Genomic DNA, 20,524 nt, shown 5'->3' with positions numbered 1-20,524 from the left:
ATCCTACCTATGTCCCTACTAATTTGAAAAATGATGAATCATAGGCCTCAAACAGGACTCAGATGAGTCAATTAGACTAAGTAGTGATATCAAAAGCTCATATTTTCTGTACTTAGGAATCAAGCGTGTTTTGCCTAACAACAAACAAAAATGAGCTGCGTTTCACACTCTCAGTTGACCAAGTCATTAGCAACATGGAAGAATACTTCTTTAAATTTTCCGTATTTTTAGATGCTCTTGCCCCCATGGAGTCCCTTCTGGCAGATGTTTATTAGCTGGAAAAACATTTTCAGGAAATGAAATATTGTCTTGCAGCTTTCTGCTGATTCCACTTCTAATTTTATCAGCCCAGGGTTACTTTAGGTGTTTCAGTGAGTATCCACATAACGAGAAAACTTTGACTGCTATTAGCCAAACTCTGCACATTCAGTATTCAGACCAAAACTGAGCCCCAGCGTACAACTGGGACATCACTTTTTCTTATAGCACTTGTAATGCAAGTGCTGTAAGGTTAAGCCTTAGAGACAAATTCACAATTAATCATGGTTTGGGCAGTTATTTACAGTAATGCAGAATGATGAGGTAAATCCTCACACCTGCCAGGAGATACAGGGGCATTAAGAACCTTACTGCCTTTGAAACCACGGCTGATACATCACCTGATTTGAAAGGTGCTTTTTCCTAACAAAGATGGTCTGGCTCAGCCTTCTCCCCGTTTTGTACTGAAAGAAACAAGTAGCAAAGCTCAAATGTCAGTAGAAGTAAAACCTTTTCCACTTACTTTGTGAGTGTTTTTAATTTTAGGAATCTAGCACAGGTACAAAAGAGGATTTGAAACAAACTAAATTTTTAAAAAATTTTTGATGGTTTGGTTTTCTGCTTTTGGGGTTCCCCTCGCCCCGCTCCCCCCCTCCCCTCCCCCTTCCCATTAGTAAAAAGAGAGGAGAAGGGGAATTGCTGGGGTAAATCAAATCCCAGATGCTTTTATTTTAGCTTCTGGTTCATTTAGAACACTTTCAATTTTGAATTACTGTACTGAAAGCAGGAATATCTCCATGTATCTGAAAACAGCTGTGAATAAAGGCATTTTTTGTAGGGGAAAACATTCATAAAACACTTCAGCTACACAGAATATAAATTAAGTCCGATTTCATAGCAATTTGCATTTTCTCTCTGATTTAACAGAAAACAGACAATTAAGATGAAAGTTATTGCAAGGATGCATCTGCACTTCCAGACTTCAGCCTATGTCAGTATTTTGATAGTGTACTTGCTTGGTCCATGGTTTAGTAAAATTTAGCTTTCCATTTTCCTACCATTTTCTATAAAAGGTCTCAAATGTAGCTTTAGAAATATCTTAGCTTTGAAAAAAAATAAATAGAAATAGACATTTGAGGACTAAGACATTCAAACAAATCCAAAGTAATTTCTTGGGGGCAGAAATATCCAGGAACTTTCATTATAAAACTGAGATCTTGTCAAAGTGCCAAGAGAATGACTTGCTCAGAGTGTCTTTCAGCAGTAAACAAACAGAGACTATTCCTTCTGTACACTCCTTCTCAGCACCTGAGGTGGATTTGGTAATTTTAGTGTAATAACATGCACGTCTATGCTTGCAATTGCCAAATGGTTGAAATGTGCTCAGGTACATCTGAGAAGCCTCTATCACCCCACCTCCTCAGCAGTAAAGGCAATTTCCAGTTTTCCTGTTTAAGCTGCTTTACACAAGGGGCCAGAGAAAAGCACACATCTGAGCTGTAGCGCAACACTTCAGCAAGGCTTGGACTGCTCAAGGACTAGTTGTGCGCTCTGTGTATGACGTCCTCATTTCAGCTCAGACAATGCAGATCCTTCTGTGGCCTAAACCCTTTCTGAAGACAGAATTTGGTTCCCAGTCTCACTCACGAACTTTCAGAACTTTCATCTGCCAGGACCAGCAGTATTTCCTAGGAACACTGCTACAAAAGTGGGCACAGTTACAATTTTTATACTTCTATCCAGCCATATTTGTTCCATTCCTCCACCACATCAAACAGTTCCTCGGGACAGCTACCTGCACACTATCACCAGCAATCTGCACAAGTTTTATGCTAACTGTTTCTATCCCCTAAAATTCACATCATTCACAATAGATGGTCAAAATCTTCCACTCAAAACCATGCCCACTCTTTCACTGGTACAGTCAATACTAATTATCAACAAAGTTTGCCCATGTCAATTGGGTGCTCACCCCAAACTTTCCAAACTCTCCAGTTACTCTGAGGAGTCCTAACTCTTAACAAGACTTGAGCTTCCTATCAAAATCATCTAAGGGTCTTGAGCCCCAGTATTGTCTATTCCAATTGCTTTGCACAGTTCTTCGTCCAGGGTCCACACATACATTTAAGGATATAATTTAATTTTAAAGGTACAACCTTTTCTAGAGAAAGGGATATTTCATTTGCAGCTCTATTTCAGTAACTATTGACAAATTTTCTAAATATTTTTTCTCCACACTGACATCTTTCTGTTACAGCACAGACTACTTTTCCACAGATTTTTGGAATACCACTCTGTGATCTCTGCTGTCCTCACTCAGAGAAGATCATCATTCACAACCACAACAGCAGTAGCTTCTTGGTGCTGTTTTGCCTCACATTCCTGCTTCTACATCTGTATTTTTTACCAACCCTCCCCCATCCTTTTCTAATGTATATTTCCAACAAATATTTTGCTTATTTCCTTTAGATTTTGCATATGTGTTTCTTTTGATCCAGGCAAGATCAGGAGAAGATAAAATGCTTTGAGGAAAAGATTTCCTCCTGTATTTATTCCTGCTTGTATTTTACATGACTCTCTTCACTGACTCTTTGGAGAGAGGTCCTGGTGACCCTTGAAATGCACAGATAAGATAATTTTAGAAGGCTCAGCCATAGACAAGGTTAGAAAATCGGTGAACATGCAGGGAAGAGCTGAGAACTTGCTTTGCTACCATTCCTTCATTTCCTTTACGATACTCCTTTTCTGAATTCTTATAAAAACATACATCCCAGTGAGGGAGGAAGTAGTAGAAGAGAAATAGGAAAGTACAGACAGTGCATTTTGCCTTCAAAATGTTTAAAACATCTTGTGCTCTTTCTTTGCAACAGTGAAGATTGATGTCTTTTTTAGGATAATGCTTCAAGGAGCTACTTTACAAAAAATACCAGCTTCCTTTCAGCAAGTTCTCTGCATGTGGCAGGATATTGGTGAAAATCAGCAAATCTGGGATGTTAATGTTCAACCCGGTACAGTGAAGGGTGCAAAGCACTTAAAGACAGATCAGCTTGACAGATTCTATACTCCAGCCTATTTAGGCAGGCATGTACTTTAGTTGTAAGTTGCCTTGTTTAATTAGCTATTGCAGTGTTCCATCTTCATCCCTAGTGCCTCATGCCTCATCGGACGCAGAAGCAATCACTGCTTGGGACTATGACGGAGCAGGGCTTGATTGTTCTACAAGATGTCCCATGGATGGGGACCAGACACCACTGATTAACCATTAACTTTGCAGTTCTTAACATCAGGGGTTTTTTTCTTTCAGTGATGCTAAGATAGACACTTTGGAAAGATCTGAAATGCTGTGTAGAAGATGACAGATTGCTTTGTGTATTTTAAAAAGGGCTGATTACAGCAGGCTCTACCACCAGAGCAATTTAAGAATAAGAAAAGCATAGGAAGAGATAGTGGAATTCCTATGAAAATTTTTTTAAAATGCATACACACACAAGCACACTTGAGATGCATGTAGGGATGTCTCTACTGAATGTATTTCTAATAAAATGCATATACAGGATTAAAACATGCCTTGCTGAAAATTCATGCAGAACCAGTTTCTAGCAATAAGCAAAATTCTTCAGTCCATAGGTTTATGTTGCTTAGAAGAAAAAGGAGGGGTGGACTGGACTGAATAGTAGAGAACTGTCTACAGAAGCCACACTGAACTAAGTGTGCTGCTTAAAATATGTATTTCCAATATGCTGTGTTCACTGCAGAACCACTTGAAATCTTTTGTACCATTGACTCTTTCCATCCTGAAATACCATCACAATTTAATTCTCAGATGCTTCAGAAGGATTTCTAGGTGCTCTGCTATGGAATATTTTACGCATTTATGTTATTTTAGGTTATTAGTTTTTTTAGCAGTCTAGACCTTTATAATTAGTACTTGCTCCCAACTCCAAGCAGCTATGTAAGTGAGAAACTTTCGTTAGTGCCCATGAAAACAAATCTAATCTAATGTTGGCTATTATAGTATTCACAGTATGCATCAGTTTTAACTGTTCAAACTAGTCAGCCAGTTCTTCTGACCTCTGAGCTTCCTTTTCCCATCCCTCCAAGAAAGCAGTGCAGAGAAGGGCACAGCAATCAAGGCTTGATACTGCCTCAAAGCCTTCAAATTTCTTCAGCCATTTCAAATTGTAGTTGGGCTACACAAGACCACAGAAGAGCACAGACCTTTTGGTGGTGATCTGCAATTAGTTCTGGGCAGAGGTCCAAGTTCCGTGATCCCAGTTCCACAGATTTGCAGGATGGTGGTACTGACATCCTGACTTAAAAAAGCCCAAGTGAGATTAAGTCACATCAGAGCTGACCAAGTGACCAAGGCGATGTTTTGACCAAACCAGGTGGTGTGTTCAGACATCCCACAGAGCAGAGAAATGAGATGACAGTACTGAAAAAGCACTCATCTACCTAGGGTAAGTCAGCTGAACTTTCTTGACTTAGTATACCCCTCCGTTTCTCTAGGAAGACAGGGATATTACTCTGCTTCCTCCCAGACATGTCAATAATTTGCCAGACAGCAGAGATGAAAACACTGCCATCTCCAGCTGCCCATCCCACACCTCTGGGAGTGGGCACAGCACCAGACCTGTGGCTGCCCAGCTCACACCCAAAGTGCAACTGAAAGCAAACCTACCAAACAGCACCTCACCTGCTCCCTTTCCCCAAAGACCAGAAGTTTCATAAGCTTAGCAGCAGCTGTAGGAGACTCAAGAAGCTCCTGTCTGGCCAAGGCACGTGGCACCTACCATGTGGCACTGCCCACCCGACACACGGCACAGGCAGCCCTGTGACTGCATAAGGATCTGAGGTCACAGACTCTCTGTACAAGTAAGGATACCCCATTCCCCATATTTTTTCCTCGTGCTTTCCTAGTCAACAATGGCTTACGTGTACTGAATTTCAGGACACACTGAAGAATCCTGCTATTTACCAAGTCCTCATACAGGCAAGTTTTAAGGAAGTTCTTGAAAGTTTTTGCTTTTTTGCATTTTTGTCCCCCCGGTCCTTTAATTGACACAGAGTAAAAGTTGTATGATTTACATGTGCCTGGAAAGGATGGAAGCAGCTATTATTAACTGTATCACTTGCTTTTAATTCCATCATTCAATTAGACATATATTTTTAGCTTCAGGAAACTTTCTTTTCAAGAGGTGAAATGCCAGCACAGTACACTAGCAGAACCATTAGCTGTCAAAATAAAACAGGCTTCATATTCACAGAACAACAAGATCAACTACACGCGACAGAAATAAGATGGCAGTGCGTTTTTACTTTTCAGCAGCTAGCACAGTGTTTTCTGTATTAAATTTAATAGACATTTTACATGGGATGTCAGATATTTTTGTCCCTGCAAGTACGGTTCTTTCCTTAAAAAAAAAAAAATCTAAGTTTCCTGCTGCTTATATAGGGAAAACAGCACAGAAATTGCAGCCTTACACTAGCAATGACTAGGTAGTCATCATTTTTAAAAACAATGTCACAAAAGCTATTTCGACACTGTCACTCTTAAGAATAATTAGTTTCCATCAAAGCAACAGATTATCTGTTCATGTTGTCCACTGGGTCATTACAATGGGCAACCAATACAGATAAATGGTATCTAATCTTTTCTGCTCTTCTATTGGACTGATTGATGGTTATAACTTCTCCGATATTATAAGGCAGAAAAATTATGCTGACATTTAGAAGCAAAAGCACAGAAAGATAAAACTAAGTACAAAGCACATCCAACACCATTAAAAAAAAAAGAAAAAAAAAAGAAAAAAGCTAAAGACAAATAGAACAGAAAAACAAATGACAATTAGGCCAAAAGAGAATTATAGAGGGGAACAACTACACATTGTGGGTGGCAAGGAGCTCAATTAATTATAGAACATGAAGGGAAATCCAGGCATTTCCATTAGATGTTATTAAAAGACATATTGACTGAGCTTTCTTTACATGCTATGCCTTAGAAAAAGACAAAAGGATTTCCCTGGTATTGATTTGTTCCTGGAATGGGTCGACTTTAAGACATGAAGAATAACATAATGAGAGGTGGCTGGGTAGCAAACAAGAAAGAACAAATTGCTGCCACTGACACTCACATTTGTGAGCTTCCATATATTATTGCCTTTTTCAATTTAGCATTTGTTCGTATTGCTTGTCAGAAACCATTAAACCACAAAATATGCTCTAAACTTAAAAAAGCAAGCCTCTCAGTTATTCATTTACTGTACAAATAATCACCATTTTCAGCAGACCTGCTCAAAAATACTAGCAATGTTAACTAGCTGGCTGGATTTGCAATGTTCCTCTGAGGTACTAAACGCGCCGAACAGCTCCCAGGTATAAGGGAAATATTCAGCTTTTTGGAGGAGCAGTCTTTTTATCCCTAGCAATAAAGATGTCCATCCCATGCTCATCTGCTGTTTTGCAGCTGCTGTAGGGTGACCACAAGTCCAACCTTCGAGTCAGAGTAGCAAGATGAGGATGAGGTTGACTGTCGGTATGACAGCCTGTGGGCTGAGGGGCTTTTAAACATCTTCTTGCTGGTGAACATAAACAAAAGTCTCAGCTTTGCTGTGATGGCCTAATCCTGTCCATGACAGACTGTTACATAAAATAGCTGTGTGGGGACCATCCATTGGGGGACAGGAGGAAAGAGGGTTGGCATCGCTACCCACCACATATGCAATCATCAAAAGAAATTAAAAGACAGAGTATTTCTCATGAGTATTATTTCTATTGATATGAGAAAAGTAAGCAGTTCCATACTAATCATTAGTACTACACTACAGCTGGCTTCTCTCCATGAGAACACAGATACTTATGTGAACATAAGTATCTTCCCTTATGTACATGCTTAGCAATTCTCCTCACAGTTATGATTCTTCAAGCAGTTTTGTATTAACAGTTTGACTACAAAATAATTTGCTGCTACAATGAATGTATATCTACAGCAGGCAAAAACTCCTCTATCTATAGATTCACTCAGACAACTACCTTCAAAATTATACCGTGAGTTACACTACTTATTGTACTCTGGTATTTACCTTTGGATTTATAAGCAAGTGTCCTCAGTTTTCACTTCTGAAATTTTGTGCAGCAGCTGATTTTGCCCCTTCTTTCAGACTCATATGATAGTTTCAGGCAACAGAATACTTCACTATGCAAGTATTATTTGGCAAAATAGCTTAGAAAACATCAAGAGCAACAGTGGATGTGGTAAGCCTCAAGCAGGTGTGAGCCAAATAGCTTCTCCACTACACCATTGTTCAGAGATGAATGTCCACATAAAGAACTGTCTTTACGTTTGTTGTCTCTAATATTTCTTAAGTTTTCACTCTTAGACTCATCCACTAAGTCAATGCCTCTGGGAAGGATAAATCACAGAGCTACCCTCACTACATTTATAATTTCTACCCAGAATAAAATGTTTCCTCCATTTTGTGAGAACATAAGATCTCAAAACAGTTTCTGTCTCAAATGTAAGCAAAATGCCAAAATCTTGACACATTTCTTGAATGAAAACAATACAACATTTCAATCATGAAATTTACAACACTTAATTTCTAAAATAGACATCTTACAATTTTTACTTCACTTTTGATTTTGAATAAAATTTGTTTTGAACAGCACAGTCTTTTAACTGTAAAAAAATTGCTACTATTATTAATTTATAAAAGGCAAGGATTGAAATCAGAAGTTCTAGTGCTTTTGTCAAAGTTTAATAAATATTATACTTCAAAAGGTTGATTCTTAGCTACATTTTTTTTAACCTGGGCTATCACATAACTTTGGGGTTAGGCTAACTATGATTGGGATGGATAAAATAGATCAGTGTTTAACTTAGCCACTAGGAAACAATAAAGCTTATCCCACTCCTTCAAAGAAAATCCAAACCAGCTAACCCGGGAAGTTAATGGAAGAATCTTTCAAAAAGATAAAAAATTTTGAGGTAGCACTGGCTGAAAGGGGCTTGTGACTGAAAAAGGAGATTATCTTCTGATTGTTTGATCTCTTCTTTTCTCAGTGAAATTCCCTACATACATAACCTAAGATTTTTTTAACCAAGTACTCCTATGAAATAGAACTTGTGCAAAATCTTAATTTTTTTTGCTACCTGTTCAAGTAAATGGGGTAATATAATTTCAAGTCTGAGTATTAACTCTTCTTCTCAATGGCTCAAATTATAATACTTTAGTTTCTTCAATATGCCCTCTATTTTTAGAAAATAATGGAATCAGAATAAAAGGATGAAACTTTCCACAAATGGAGATCCAGATACAACACTGATTAAGTCAATCAAAATCCTTCAAGATTTTTTAAACATTTCACATTGATTTTTTTAAAATCAATTTAAATTCCTAAGTGAAAAGTCACTTGGACTAAAAATGTAACTTTTAATTTTAATTTTTAAAAAATCCAGAGAAATATTTCCATAGTTCCAAGGCTTTTCTTCTGTATTTTTTAAACAAATACTGTGCTAAAAAATCATCCTTACAACAAAACAAATCCAAAACAAAAAACCAAACAAACTATCTTTGATTTCATACTCTCATTTCTAGGGAAAAATGTTGAAATAATGTTGACTGCTTCTACTAACCTTTAAACCTGTAATGGTTACTGGGCAGGATGACAATCCTCTGTCCTCAGGTTCTGTGACGTTTGCACAATTGTGTAAATGAAGGGAGATCAACTTGTCACTCCTCTTGTGGTAAGTAAGTTTCAAAAGATGAGAATGCTCTGATGTTACATGTGATATGGCTGAGTGAATGAATGTAAAGTAGGAGGATAAGAAACTGTTTTATCTAGTTTTTTCTTCCCTTCTGTTGTCTGTTTATGCTGTGACATTTTCTTGTTTTAGCTCTCTTCTGCTTCTTTGGAAATTAAATGAGATCCAGTATCTCAGAGACTACTGGCACTTATGGATTAGTGAGACTAACGTAAAAGCAATTAGTGAGGGGGGAAAAAAAAGAAACTAGTTCCATGAATTAGATTTAAAATATAATTTTTTTTAAATCCTGCAATAAAAATTTGCAGCAAAGGTGAGGTTTCATAAAGAAAAGCACTCCTGGCGAACTCAAGTGAAGGTGCATGCAATGCTACTCTCTTGAATTACAGAAATTAGAAAAATGGATGAAGGAATTGTGCGGCTGCAATGGCACTGCAAGAGCAGCAGCCTCATGTACTCAGCCTCACCAGCAACCTGCCAGCTGGCACCAACATTTTCTAAACATACCCAGGATACTCAGAACAAGATGTTAAAAGCAATGCATTGTACTTGGTTTCTACCAGGGAACCACAGATACATTCCACCTGGATGCCAGAACAGTTAAGCCTCGTGTGTTGTACATGGGTAGACTATATTTGGAAACCCTTTCTGACAGCTACATTTCTTTTGAGTTGTTGACTGCCTGAACTCAGCTTTTAACGGTTTGGACAAGAATGAGTCTGTGTAAACCTCATAAAAAGGAAAAGGGTATTTGTGCTGTAATATCCCTTTGCCAGCATGTATTCATGTTTATCACACAGGTACACAGACTGTGAAAGCTGAGATACTATCAGAGAAAATAACTACAAGTATAGGTATGTACTTTCCTATGCAAGTCATTAAAATAATCTGAAAGTCTAGCTTGTGACCTGTTTTCCAAAGAGTGTTACTTAAGTCTGTGATACACTGTTGAGTTAGATTAAAACATTTTAGTCTAACTTGTACTCAGAATGCACTACTCCATACCTTACTCTGCTTTGTTCAAGTTTAAAAGGTCATTTTACAGTTTTGTCTAAAGGGGTACAAAGAAGCAACATTTAAAAATGCACCAAAAGCACAAAACCCTTCTGTTCCTTTTATATAGAATTAGACACTCAAAGTCAGCACTAAGTCATACACAACTCTCTAAGCTGATCAGAAACTCGTAACTGCTAAGGAAAACACTGTGTAACTAATGATAGGCAAAACTTTGCTTTTCGGCATCCTGTAAGATGGTAAGCAAAACAGTCCTGTCTGGGCAGCACTTCTGATGACTGTATGCCTGGGAAAGACAGAGATGCAGAGGCAGCAAACTTCACGAGTCTCAGTCCTGTTGTTCCCTGGCAGAGCTGATGAAAGACAACACAGTGCATTTGTGTGCGAGTATCCATGCAGTGGATCATTTAGGCAGTCTTGCCCACAGGCTTAGGAAGCATTAGATTCCTATCATCCAGGTTTTCAGGTTAGTATACAAAATACAGACAGAGGATGCATACAGACTGACTAATTTTAAGCATCTGACTTAAACGCCATAAACTGTACTCCGAGGGCATCTTTCTCCATCTGCATATGCAGAGAATTTGCCTGTCTGGGCTCAAATCTAGGATGTAAGTGGTGTGTGCATGTTGTCCCGAGTACCCCTAAAGAAAGACAAGGTCCCACCTAGAGCTGTTAGCTGCTTGAATAGGCAAAGTCACATCTCTTCTTCCTTGAGACTCAGCTAGGACAATGGGTCACAGGCAGCACTGCCATGCCCAAGCATGGGGGAAGGGGTCAGCACCGTCTTCCTCCTTAAAAATACCAGCTGAGTCTTTCATGTGGACCTTTAATGGTCCGGATTTCTCTCTAACCCAAGTACTTCACAAGCACACAGATACCCAGACTGCCCACATGAAACACAGGCTGGCCTCATGTGGCTCCAACTAAAAGTGCTTTGAAAGATACATGAAGTGAATGCCTGCCACAGAGGACACTGATCACAACCTGCAATGATTTTTTCACCTGTCAGAACAGTGCAAAACCTGCAAAGAGTATAACTTCACCAACTCCAGCATGTTAGTTTACTGGGGAGTTCAAGCACAGAGCCCCCAGTATCTCATTGTTTCAGCTTTTCGTAGGCCACAGCTGGGCAGAGGGCATAAAGAGCCAGTTCTACGATTTTTGTGAACAAAGAGCTCTCTCAAGATCATCATTCCTATCTTCAGCTAGCACTGAATGTACTGCCATTTGCAAAAGGTCAAACTAGATTCACCTGTGATTAATACCATGAATAGTTTGATTTTTATATTTATTGCCATACTTCAAAGCAAGAACCAAGGACACACCGTAAACATAACTCTTACCATCAAACCAATTCCATAACTTATGATTACAGAAAAAAATTAAAGTTCCTCATTTGAGACCAGATGCATTTTCAAGAGCTCTTCTACCTGATTTTGTGCCCACACACTTCAGAGGTATCTGCGCACTACATGCTGAGAATAGTTTACAATTTCCAGCCACGGAGAAAGAGTAACTGGGCTCTGAACTAACAGACACCAAGCAAAGCTTGACTTTTCAGCTATGAAGGATATAAATATTTCTGAGATAGAAAACTAAGTGCTGGACTGCAAGAGAAACATGAGGCAAAGGCAGACTCATTAGTAATCTAAATTTACATTAGACATGCCTACCCCATCTACAACTAGAAAATTTTGAAAAACATATCCATTTTGATTTAAATTGGCCCATTTGAAAGGAAAGATGGTTTTGATCAACCTCTTCAAGCTTAAGATAAAAACCTCCAACGGGACTGCTAAACCAGAGAGATTAGACACTTGAACAGCTAAGGAACTTTGCCTGACCAGCAAAAGCAATTCAAGGGAGCAAGTGCTCAAATTAGGATTGCCAGGAGAAAAAAAAAACAAACTGAAAACATTTATTACTATTTATCTTCTACTACACTGTGACAACTTTACTGAAGCAAACCGCTCTCTTTGCAAGCAGAATATCAGCCATGCAGTCTTCTACCCTAGCAATACTTTTGTGGGTGAGAGACCTGTGTTTTTTACCTGGGAACCCATCCTAGTTCCATAGTGTTTCTAAGGACAATTCACAAACCCCTTGGGCTCTGGGAGGTTGAAAGTGCAGTGGAAGAATGAGAAAAATGGCAACAGAAGACTGCAATGAGACTTTTTTTTTCAGGAAATAAGATCCAGGTCTAATGTTTTAATACTGAGTCAGTAGTCTTTAGACCTCTTGAAGAAGTTTTGTTGTTCTGTGATTGACAGACACAGAGATCTACTGGAACAACTTCATGTGCAGATGCAAAATGTTTCACAAATTGCCACTTAGACTCACGCAAGGCATTAAGCAGGTATTCCGAAGTGAAATCTGTATCCTTCCCTTTCAATAACTAAAATCCCACCTCTTTAAGTATCTTAACATGATAGAAGTCATTAAGTTTCTTAGGAGTTCCCCAAGTAACTGCCGTAAGGGCTTTGTTAGTAATTATTTTTGCAGTGCTACCACTGGAATTTCACAGACACAAGACACAACTAACCTATGCAGCACATTAGTTAAAACAAGCTGTAACATGTTCCCGTGTAATCTACATAGAAGAAGACAAAAGGCTATGTCAAAACATTTCATCATTGTTCCCCCAAGTAACAGTACAATTCCATATGTCCCAGAGCATGTTTGCAACAATACATCTACACAGGGAGTTTAGCCCACGCTCAATCTCAAACTTTTCTTCACACACCCTGCATAAAAGCTTTAAGTCTTAATTCACAGAGCTCACTCTCTTGCCTTCTGGGAATACTGAACCAAAATTCAGCACTGGGGCTACTTGGTGTTCCACATCACGGAAGGCAAATGCAAAAAGGAGCCAGATTTGAACCCCAAGAAGGAATTTCTGCTCTTATTTGCTCATTTGAAAATCAGATCTAAAAGCAAAACCTACCTAAATGAACAATTTTACCTCCCATCCTCTTTCTCTATCTGACCCAAGCTCCAGCTTCTTGAGAGGTTCACCAGAGTCTAGTGGATTGCCTCCCTCTTTATACCCACTGACAGTTTATTTTAGTTCACTCACTTATTTCAACTTGTCCAGAATGTCTTATCAGACATCCATTTATTGCAAGAAAAGTAAAAGCAAAACTACAGAGTGACACATAGCATTTTGTAATTGAGAGAGTATATGGAGAATCTCATAATTAAATAAGAGAAATACCTAGGAAGAAGCAGAATTTTACAATTGTTATTTTTGTCAAAGCGTCATATTTGAAAAGACAGTGTCCTTGGCAATGGGAAATCCGTCCTTCCAGCCAAGAAGGAATTGTAACTTTCCTATGCTACCACTGAGGTTCTACAGTTACCTCCTCAGATCTATGCCGCTCTCTGCAAAAACTGGGGAATGATATATGGCCACAAGCACATTGTTGGAATATACTTCAAATCTACCTAGCAGTGTCTGGGCTAAGTAACTAACCTTTAGGATGGAGAATAGAGGGAAGTCCATCCCTCTATCATGGAGTTTGGAAAGGCACAAGATATCACTCCTGTGACAACTCTGTGCTGCCTTGGTAAGTTCTGTTATCTGGAGACAGGCAAAGGCCTGAGGAAACGGGTGCTGCTGTGGCTATGTGCAACCTATCCTTTTATAACAGGGTATCCTCAGAGCCCTGGAAAGACATTTTGTAGTTCTGCAGTCACTTTCCCTGTCCAGCAGCACTGACTTTTTCCCTAGCCTTGGAGGAAGAACAAGGTGAATGGATTAAAGCTTCTGAAGGGGCCTCAGTCGTGCAGAAAGGTAAGAGAAAAGGCAGGTCTATGGTATCTGCTATCTTACTCCAGTTTTCTTACACAGAAGAAAGAAACAGTCAGAACTGCAAGTTTCCCCTCTATTTGATTTTGAGTTCATAGCCAAGAGAGAGTTTATGGAACTTTCTGAACATGAGCAAGAATACCAGATACATGTGAACACACAGACCATAGTGGCTCTTTGACCTCACTGTTTTCTGCTGAGAGACCGGAGCCACACGTATCACAGAGGCCAAATGAAAGCATGTGACTATACACAAGTGTGTGATTATACCTGAAGCCAACACTTAGCTTGAGTTTGGAACAAGGACTGAGCTTCAGTCAGGAGACCCTGGTCTCTCGGTCTTACATGCAATACTGTAAAGGAGTATTTGCTCTCAGCAGTCAAACACGTACACACAGAGCAACATCAGAACAGATCAGATGCTCACAAGTGAATAATAAGTTTAAAACCCTGCAGTTTGTCCAGATGGAAGCCTAGAACTGTGTAACGGCTTGAACTGCTTTTAGGGCAAAATATCTACTGTTTTATAGTAATTTGAGTTACAATGAACAGTATTTTTCACCCTAGTCTCTTTAACTGTCACTATACGAAGTGCCACAGCTTGTCTTAAACCTGCTATTTACCAAAGTGAAAAGATTTCCAGGTATGAGAAAAATGCAATATTATCTGTTATAGATCAAAAAATAATAATGCTCATGATAGGATACGATTTTTTATTTTCACATATGTAAGTCTATATATTGTCTAGTATTGTTTCACTATTGTCTCATCATCAAGATTAACATTAAATCAAACAATGAATTATTCATGAGGTGTGAATAAATGGAATTAGCCTTTCTAGCATTCACTCTGTAAATCGCATCTTCTGGATAAATGCCTTTCCCCCCCACCTTTTTTTTTTTATGTCTGAACACTAGGAATAATGACCTGGCTTGCAGCCTTGCTAGATTAGCTCTTGTTAGGGTGATATTTTTAGATGAACATAGATCTCATCAACCAAGAGATGTCAGGTCTACTATCATTCCTGTCAGCTTCCTAACTTCCAACAGTTTCCCTCTCCATCCCTAAACTCTGCCTTCACCCCTAGTAGCCATGGTACCTGCAGCTCAGATGATTTGTTGAGCTTGACTCATTATCTACAGTGTTGTAACAGCAGTTAGAAACTGAATGACATTCAATTAAAATGATATTAGCAGCTCAGGAGTGATTTTGTTTAATTTACTCCTACTCAGATGTAAAAACATTAGTGACTTTTTTAATTGGACCTCATAATGTCTAACTCCTACTCAAATGCAATGAAATTAAAGACTTTGGTGGCTAAATACCGCTTAATTTACTCCTACCCATCTATAATGACATTAAAGATGCTTTAGGGTAGATATTGTTTCCAATCATTTATATTCAAAAGAAATCTGAGCTTATAGGTACTATTATTGAGTATATAATAAAATCATACAAGAAATTTATCTATACGGTAGGGGATAGTTTGCTACAAGTAATATTAAAAAGCAATCATTCATTTTTAATGCAAGGATATTAAAAAGTAATGTTAAACACAAGAATTTGTGAAGTTTTCTGTTCTTCACAGCCTCTTCAAGGACACAAACCTTTCCTTTTTTAATTCAGTGTGTGGTTTTAGATGAAACATTTTTATTACATTGCACGCAGTTTTCTTAAGCAGTATGTATATGATAAATCCAAGGCTGACTTACATCATTACTGAGATAGACAGCCAAGATACTTTTCCATAATGAAGTTCACTTCACTGTAACTGTGTGTAATACAGTTTAATCCAGTCTTCTGAAGTTCAAATATTTTAGAAGAGTATGCGGTTCTCTGTCACATTTACACTACTTAACGTCCCCTTAAAAAATTACTTGATCCTTACTGAGTTAATGCTGCTTGCATCCAATACAAGCACCTGCCCCATGTTTTGTAACATTGATAAGACTGAGCCATCAAATCCTTCATGTCTCTTTTACTCATACAAAAATTCCACCCATTTGGTCTCTGGCATATTCCCCTCTTCCCCTTTCCAGCCTTAAAAATGCCTTCCTTCACCTACATAAACTTGTAATTATTGAAATGAAAAGCATTTACAAAATTTCACTTATGCTTGTATTATGAAGACAAGCTGTGCAGATGACAGATTGTCTCTTGAGATGGAAGAACAAGATTTGTGCTTTAATCTTGTGCTCTCATCTAGTGTGTGGCTATGGAGATGTTCAAATGGAAGAGCCTGTTCCAGGTAAGCACCATAAACCATTGCCAAGGGAGAGAGGAGAGATTTCTCTTCTTTCATCTTGCAAATACACAGCCAGGCATCCTTGTCCTACTGAGTGGTGGGTAGCTCAATGACTGTCTTTTCTAGTGAGAATACCTGACACCAGCTTCTTCCCAATCCAAATGGAACATGGTCCCTGAGCTTTAACAGCAAAGCCCTTCAAAGGCTTTGAAAAAAAGAATCTCTGATTCTTTTTCTGATTCTGAAGCAAGAGCCAATGCATTACTTCTGTTTGCAAACTAGTTTAAAATAATGTATTCGTTTATAATAGTTACTTCATAATAATTGTAAGGTTTCACTGTAAAAATCTGTTTTAATCCAAAACATTTGCATGCAATTTTGTAATTCTTTCCACTCAAATCTGGCATTTGGACATGGGAGATTTAGAATCCGGGCATAGAATTTTTCCCTGGACATGGGTTTGCAAGGGGTTAATTAAGCAGTGCGAGCTTGAAACACCAAGGAGTTTCAACACTGTTTTGGAGCATTCATAGCAACATGAGTATCTATACGAGCACTTAAGCACCAGCAAATGCAGGCCCTCTGCTTTGACCTGCAGTGGGTCATTTGCCAGGTCACACAATAAATGGGGCTGCTCTGTTCCACTGGAGCTGGGAAGTGCATCCCCTCACACAGTTCCTCTGGATACTGCACCCTGCCATAGCATCCCGCCACACTGTCTCCTGCTTTACCAAGAGAGGGGCAAGACGGGACCACTCCAGGAATTCATGCACTATGGACTACAGCCCTTCCGGTGGTGAGCTGGAGACACGAGTCCCTTGTGAGGTCTTGGCTTTGGAGTGTGACATACAGTAAGACTGTCACAGGTATTGGACCAGAGCCTTCAATGCTTTACACCCTACATGTTTACGGCACACACGTGCAAGTGTGGTGCCACAACTCAACAATTTGGCAAGAGCTGGGACAAACTCTCCAGGAGTCCTCTGGTGCCCTTCCTCACCTCCCAGCCCAGAAACTGTCAAGTCCTCCCAATGAAACACGGATTTTGTGCCTTGGCCTGGCACAGGTGTGAGTATCTGGAGCTGGGTAGGATCTGCCACTGTCCAGCGAGCAATGGTTAGCAGGCTGAGTGTGCTACCATGTCCCGTGTTACAGCTGCATATCTGTGTGCACCTGCACATCTATTTCAGTACCACAGCTACCCTTATTTTACCTTTTGCCCAAAAACATGTCCGGATTGACACTGGATGAACACTGTTAATGTTGTGGAGGGAAAAGGGGCACCCTAGGTACAAGAAAAGCTTTCAGAATAACAAGGTTATTAGTATACATTTGGACACAGCTCAGCTATCAACAGATAGTTACTACAGTTTTATAAATTTAACCTACTACTGATATTTAGCATATTTACTATAGATATGATTATTGTAATTATCTCTATTAAAAGTGCTCAAGAGGGACCTCTGAGCATTGATCTTTCTCCCTCTTCTTTCATTCTGGCATTTCCTTCCCTAAAGCATTCTCCAAATAACCTAATGCCAAGGAGTGCAAAACAAGCACGAGGAAGCAACGGTTATAATATGGTGAGCAATCTGAATTTCAGTGGATAATGTCTGCAAAAGGGAACACCAATAAAACACTATAAAAAAGAAAGTGGATATAAAAAACAGTGATTAACTGACCAAATTGTGACATTCCAGGATCATTGACGTCTTAAACATACAAAAAATACACGAGGACTTCTAATTGGCTTCTATGTCTCAAATATAAAAGGAATCTTTGACAGAATACATTTCTAAATACCTTGCACATATAGTAACAATAACTCAATATCACCAATTCAGGTGTGAAATTACAAATCTCGAGATACATAGCCAAGTACAAATTTGTCTGTGCAGGAAATATCTCAGGGTGCAAAACAGTAAAGCACAAACTCAGCTTTATTTGTAGTTTTTTGTGTACTTCCCCGAGAGCCTGAGGCATTTTTGAAGTCAAGGATACTCTGACAGATGAAGTTCTTCAATGGATTGAGACTTAGATGCCTACACTGTTTTATGTTAACAAGACACTTAATATTAAAAAGATTGTGTAACCTTCTTCTTCTAAGATGGGCAGCTAAGATGGTCAAATACAAAATGCCACCTTCATCTAGTTCCCCTATGCCAGTAACGTGCCCTACAAGCAGATCACTTCCCATGGAATTCACCAACCACAGGAAAGCATAGTCCAGAATGGGTTTAAGAACATCAACTCCCTGTTACCACACTGCTGATCGGACAATTCCATTTAATCTTGGTGCTGTGACTGCCACACATTTAGGCACCCTAATTCTCATTATGGGTTCTTGAACTGGTATAGGGAGCACTTAAACAGCCTGCATCCTCTCCTATCTAACATCATAAAGCCATTATTTAACACATGCACTAACAAACCTCATATATTTTCCAGTTTTCTGGAAAAAAGAAAACTTTGTTTACTGTCTCTAACATCTATTTCTGTCACCTCAACTAAAAGAAATGTTTCTGTTGCAATTAGTTCAGAATTGTTTTGGGAAAGAGGAAGATACTGTCTAATTTCCATGGTGGAAATTTTAATAAACAGCACCCTCAAGAGGATTAGAACTCACTTCCTTTACTGTTTGGTTTAAAAAAAAAAAAAAAAAAAAATCGGTTGCTAAGCTACCACTTTTGAATACAGCCAGAATCATTTCCAAGGGTTATTTAAGGTGTTTAACTACAGAGCAGACACTGTGCAGGAACCCGGGTGTGCACTAATATCCCCCCATCACAAGTGCTTCTGTGGTGGCCCCTGAGGCATCTGCATGGTTTAGTGTGAAACTGAGGCTTGCCAAGATCAAACAGGCAATCAGTCCCCATTATGAGGTGATCCTTTAAGAAGGTGGCTTTGGAAACGGATGAGGAGACAGGCTGCTTCAGGGCTCCCTGTTGCTCTGCACATTTGGGAAAGTCCTTGTGAGAAAAGCTAATGTAAAGACAGTTCTCATGTTTTGATCTGAGGGTGCAGAGCCATCCTGGTTTGTGGGCTGAAGGCATGAGAGCACACCTAGACTATTTCCTTACACTACACTGGCATGAGACCCAGACACACATTGCGGACATTTGGGAAGGAAGCATAATAACTATACCTCCCTCCGGGTAATGGAAGGGCTGACTGGAACTAAAGGCACATTGCTAGTGCCCTTCTTCCCCAGGACAGACAGGAGGTCACTAGCTGGGGCAGCTGCCAGCAAGATTACAACCCCCATCCCCATAAATCTCAGCCTAAGACAAGTGATCTTCAGAATTCTGAAGGAGAGCAACTTGTGTGGAATGTCTGGATCTAGTAGCGAAGAGATCTTAAAAATCATATCTCAGAACAGAAATTGAATATGCTGAGGACAACCGCAATTTGCATAGCATCAGGAAAGTCACTCTGGTACTTCATTCTACCATATGATGGAGGGTACATATTTTCTTTGCAGAAGTAACACCATCCAGATGTCTCTTCCCTCTTCCACTCATTCTTTCCAACTGAACACATATCATATCAATACCACTAAAACTGATTTGCTGCCTTTTTAGTCCTAACTTCACTGAAAAGGAAGACTTCCAAGAATACCAGAATACTCAATGTTAAATACAGCTGTAATTTACAGAGTGAATAAATTTGATTCCCATTTGGATGTTTCTCTCCGATGTGTTGCCAATGTTCAGGTATCAAAAATTAGATCTTTGACTGTAGGTTTAAAAAGCATCTTGCAACAATAAAATAAAATCTTGAGAATTAAAAGACAATTAGATAATTCAGAATAGTTATTTTACACTTAATTTAGTAAACCAACTTTCAAGGGGTATGTGTTGCGTACTCACTCTGCTGCAAACGTATTGGCAAATGCTGTTATTTAGCCTTTTTGTTTTAATAATGAACATTTTCTATGTACTTATCAATTTTTAGGAGAATATTTATGCGTTAAAAAGATACCCTTACTTTTTAAAAACTCACCATGATCTAAGGAAGCCTAAGCAAGGATAGCCTTCTGACGAGTAGCCAGATCCATGCCTAACGTTGTTTCCAAAGAGTGTAAATTCCTAGAGATGGAGTACCCAGCCAGATACCGATGTGACTGGGACCATCAGAGGGCACATTTAATCTATATGTCAAAAGGAAGCTGCTTTTTCAATTCTGAAGTGTTTTCACAGTTGCATTTTGGTATGAAGAACTATTTTTAAACTACTTTCAAAAGGCATTTTTACAATTTTTTTATCTAGATTTTTTTCCAAAGCTAGACATGAGATGACACATATATATTGAAGAAAACTTGGGCAGAAATAATGTATATCTGATCATTATTCCCTGGAACAACAATAAAAAGCTGCTTATCTGTGATCATCCTACTTGGCTGTAGCATTAACTTAGATATAAAAACTTTCAA

This window comes from Corvus brachyrhynchos, unplaced genomic scaffold (assembly GCF_000691975.1).
Source record: "Corvus brachyrhynchos isolate BGI_N302 unplaced genomic scaffold, ASM69197v1 scaffold279, whole genome shotgun sequence".
NCBI classification, from domain to species: domain Eukaryota; kingdom Metazoa; phylum Chordata; class Aves; order Passeriformes; family Corvidae; genus Corvus; species Corvus brachyrhynchos.
The sequence above is the reverse complement of the archived record's forward strand: the minus strand, read 5'-3'. Positions refer to the sequence as shown.